The 5,129-nt window shown below is 46.7% G+C and overlaps 1 pseudogene; it reads right to left on the bottom strand.

The window, feature by feature from the left end:
• Positions 1-372: 372 nt before the first annotated feature.
• On the bottom strand, positions 373-1,165 carry LOC149356715 (uncharacterized; annotated as a pseudogene).
• Between the last annotated feature and the right edge of the window lie 3,964 nt (positions 1,166-5,129).

A 5,129-nucleotide genomic window follows, 5' to 3' on the forward strand; every position in this document is an offset into this window, starting at 1 on the left:
TAAAACTATTTTTAACACTGAAGAACTGTGCAAAGATTTACATTGTTATTATAATGCTGAATGTGTATTATTTTAATATTCACTTTGTACTCAAATTTATAGCATGATTGTGGCGTGAGTTCTAATGCAACTCATTTGACAGTTTCTAAATGAGTGATGTGCTCTCGATCTGGAATGTTTTGAAATGAATAAATATTCTGCATTATTGAAATGATTTGTTTCATTGAGTGGGCAGCTAATTATAACTGTAGCATAGCATGCAAACAAACAGCCAAAGCATTCACATCGACTACAGTGGCTGTGTTGAGGGTGATAACAGCAGCTGTGCTGACAGGGCGCACAGAGTAACAGCTAAATGGCTCCTCTACAAAGTCACTTCGGAGGATGCCAGTTCCTGCTCATGTCTGCATGCACCATGTCGTCCTACAAAGGCACTGCCCCCTCCGCACTTAAGTAGCCACACAGAGCATCGCGCACTGCATAGGCAGCTACTATTGGGCGGCTACCTTGAACGTGCTGCTCGGGGAAAAATGATTCCTGTGGCATTGGTCCACCTGCTACTGTACCACACAGCCCGTCTGTGCCCAAGAAATTGTGCATGCGTCACAAACATACATGCTGACGCGTTCAGGTTTGCTTCTATAGTTGTGTGAAGGAATCTGAACCGGTTCGCAAGAATGCCAAAGGCATTCTCCACCGCCCGGCGTGCTCTTGATAGACTGCACAAGAAAGTCATCATAGCTTAGTTGTAAAGTAGTGCATAGAGCTCACAGTTTCAAATATATCGCAATAGAAGTGGTTTGGTTTGGTTTGGTTTATGGGGTTTAACGTCCCAAAGCGACTCAGGCTATGAGAGACGCCGTAGTGAAGGGCTCCGGAAATTTCGACCACCCGGGGTTCTTTAACGTGCACTGACATCGAACAGTACACGGGCCGCTAGAATTTCGCCATTGAAGTGAAAACAAGCCCTAAAATGCAGAGGAAAGCCACAAAGTGGTATGCAGATTAATTCAATATACAACAGGCTGATTTTCATTGCCTGTAGTTGAAGGTTCTCCAACGGCAAGTTGTGCCCGGCGTATGGCTTTAATATGTGCTCCGAAAGCGGGAATGCGTCGTCTGCAACGATGACCGAACAGATGTTCAGTATGCGGGAGTACCCCATTTCTACTGTAGGGGCAGTTCCGCTGTCTTCTCAATTTAACCCGCCGCGGTGGCTCACTGGTTACGGCGCTCGGCTGCTGACCCGAAAGACGCGGGTTCGATCCCGGCCGCGGCGGCTGAATTTCTTGAAGGCGAAATTCTAGAAGCCCGTGTGCTGTGCGATGTCAGTGCACGTTAAAGAACCCCAGGTGGTCGAAATTTCCGGAGCCCTTCACTACAGCGTCTCTCATAGCCTCAGTCGCTTTGGGACGTTAAACCCCACTAAACCAAACCAAACTAATCTTCTCAATCGCTTTCCGTAGAGGGATTGTTTGCCATTATCGCCCCCCCCATCTCCTCGTGAGCCTGGGGCACCAACATCTATGTAAATGAACTGATAGTTTGCGTCCACAAGAGCGAATAGAATGATGCTGAATCCTTTTTTTGTAATTGAAGTAAACAGATCCAAATATTTGGGCCTTTATGATGCAGACATGCTTTCCGTCCATGGCACCACAACAATTTGAAAACTGCCATTTTTCACCGAACTGTTCAATGATTCTGTTGCACTGTTCTTCAGTTTTGGTGATTTCAGGTAGCCGCCCTTTAACTCTAGGTATATGGCCAAACAGGTCGCAAGTAAAATTCCATTTACTGTAGACTTGCCAAGCCGAAAACACTGGCTAAGAGAAAACTGAGACTCCCCTCAGAGTCAAAGCAAGCATTGAATAAGTCACATGCAGTGTCAACAGAAGCCCACCACACCACTGCAATCCCACCACGAGCTATGAAGTGAAATAAAAACAACATCAACTGTTTAAACGGCAAACGAACAAAATTTTACGCCATCAAGAAAAAGTGCGCCTGTACTCAACACTACCAGCAGTCGCAAGTCAACTCTCGTCTGTCACGTCTCCCATCCCATTTTAATTCAAAAAACAATATATACTTGCTACAATCAACCTCTTTTCATTTAAAGGCAGCATGCAGACGTTGGTGAGTGGCGACACCACGGGGATAACCCGAGCATCCGCAGGGACATCCCCACAGGGGATGATGGTGAACAATGCGTCACCACGGACCCGAGCATCCGCGCTTAGCCGTGCGTGGCATCGCCGTGTCCGGGGAAAAGGGGATCCTGGTGGTTGAGCCGATGCCGAGCGTTTGGACCCTTAAGGCTCCTCGGCGGAGGCAACACACCACTTTGGCCCCAGCTTCCTGTAGACGGCACCTCCGGCCTGACCCGACCGGGGGAAATCGGCAGTCGCCTTTTCCTGTCCTCCCCTCTATCTTTCACTTTCCTATTTCCTTTCTTACAACTTTCCTGTATCCTCCTCTCTTCTTCGTTTTTTCCTCTTTTTCCTGGCGGCGAGGGTTAACCGTGTGTGACCAACTACCCTGAGTTGAGTCATATTAGGTTATAGTTAAGGTGTACAGCTGGCGTAGGCAGGACTTTCTTTCAAGTTCCTGTCGCGTCCTCTTGCTGGACTCCATGGTGGGTGGCTGGCACCATGACCGAAAAACATCAATTTTTTATGGCTCCCCCCCTTTCCAAACTTGATCGCTCTCTCAAAAGAGTGCGGAACGAAGCAGCAGACTTTTTTTCGAAAAAGAAACCAACATTCGCCAAGTTTCATGTGATACACAGCAACAGTGACGAAAAGCAAGCCCGAATAATATCCCCATTTCTTGTTACCAAATGCCTAACAGATACCTTAGGGCCCGGCTACAAGGTATCCAAAATGTCCAGCGGCGACCTACTCCTTGAACTACGCGAGAGCATCCAGTGCTCGAAACTTGCAAACATTGTTTCTATAGGGGACATCTCTGTCTCCGTAACTCCCCACCGATCCCTCAACACAGTCAAAGGCGTGATCTCAGAGGCTGACTTTATCCACCTTACAGAAACCGAAATGCTTCAAGGACTCTCCGACCAAAATGTCATTGACGTCCATAGGATCAAAATCCGCAAGGATAACAAGGAAATAGACACTAAAAACATGGTCCTTACATTTAACACCAGCAGCTTACCCGAAACAATCGAAGTAGGATACCTGAAAGTCAACGTAAGACACTACATACCCAATCCCCATCGCTGTTTCAATTGCCAGAAGTTTGGCCATGGCTCACAGAGCTGCCGCGGCCGCAAAACCTGCACGAAATGCGCATCAAAGGACCACCAGTCTGAGGAATGCGACGCAGCACTACGCTGCGCAAACTGCGAAGGAGACCATGCTGCGTACTCCAGGGCGTGTATGTCCTGGAAAAAAGGAGAAAGAAATCATTACCATAAAGATAAAAGAAAACATTTCATTTAAAGAAGCCAGCAGGCGTTTTGCACTTACAAATACATTCTGCTTCTCAGCAAAACCAAACTTCGCTGATGTGGTGCGCAGGGGCGTAGCACCACACAGCACTCCGGCACCTGCCGAGGCCAGTTCCACTGTGCCTGTAGCAGGGCCACCCACGCCCCAGGCAGAGACAGCGAAAGCTGCTCTGCCAACTCCAAGCCAGGGAGTGCCGGCCCATGGGTCGACATCCCGCAGGACTTCCCCCCGTCGGGGGAGACCTGACACTCACACACGCGCGGCTTCGCCGCGGTCGTCCAGCACCTCTCGCGAGGTGATGGACGTATCCCACAGTCCGCCTGCTTTAGAGCGGCGGAACAGCTCTCTTGAGCGGAAAAAAGGCGGGGCCACCATAATGGCCCCAGAAAATAAGTAAACTCCCAATCGTTCCTATCCCAAACATAAATATGGCTTTTCTAGTTCAGTGGAACTGTAGAGGAATGTTGAGGAACTACAATGACATAAAAGATATCCTAGGGTCAATCTCGCCCGTAGTCTTATGTCTTCAAGAAACAAATCTAGGCCCACAACATACAAATATCCTGAAACATTATAAAACTTTTAGACGCAATCGTGAGCACGCAAATAGACTATCTGGAGGCGTTGCGATTGTCGTGCAAAGCGGCGTCCCTGCTCGAGAAATCACACTCAAAACAAAACTTGAAGCCGTTGCGGTCAGTGTTGTCAGCCATAAAACAATTTCTATCTGTTCTGTATATATTCCTCCACATTTTACATTAACAGTCCACGATTTACAAAAACTTATCAATGAACTTCCAGAACCGTATCTAGTAGTTGGGGACTTCAACGCTCACTCCCCTTTTTGGGGAAGCGAGCGCTGTGACTCTAGGGGTCAAATAATCGAAAATTTTATCATCACAAACACTGTATGTCTTTTAAATACAGGAAAAGCCACCTACTGCTCCCCTACCTCGGGGAAAATGTCCTTTTTAGACTTGTCATTTAGCTCACCTTCTGTTTTTAATGATTTTAAATGGGATATCATTGACAACCCATATGGCAGTGACCACCTCCCTATACTAATCACTTTAACATCCCCATCGGAAATAATCCCCACAAGGCCACGGCGCTGGATGCTTCACCTCGCCGACTGGTCACTTTTTAGAGCAAAAGCAAATTTAGAAAATATACTTTTAGATAATCTCTCCATCGACCAGACAAATGAAAAGTTCACTAATTGTATCATAACTGCCGCACTCACAGCTATTCCACAGTCGTCAGGAGTGGTGCAACAAAATCATAAAATATGGTGGACAAAAGAGTGCAAGGAAGCAAAAAAATTACAAAACAGAGCTTGGGGTAAATTTCGCAGGTATCCGACACATGAGAATCTCATAAATTTTAAAAAAGCAAGAGCTAAAGCTCGGTACGTCCGTCGTAGTGCCGAGAAAAAATCTTGGCAAACTTATGTCTCTTCTATAAACAGTCACATCACATCTAAAAAAATGTGGGAACATGTGCGAAAATTAACTGGCAACTTTTCACCATTCACAATTCCTTTATTGACAACACCTGGCACACAAACAAGCATAGGGGAACAGGCAGACATATTGGGGGAACATTTCGCAGCAGTTTCAAGTTCATCACACTATGCGCAGTCTTTTTTAAAATACAAAA

Source organism: Amblyomma mixtum, chromosome 3 (assembly GCF_055824585.1).
Source record: "Amblyomma mixtum isolate Tamu chromosome 3, ASM5582458v1, whole genome shotgun sequence".
Classification (NCBI taxonomy): Eukaryota; Metazoa; Arthropoda; class Arachnida; order Ixodida; family Ixodidae; genus Amblyomma; species Amblyomma mixtum.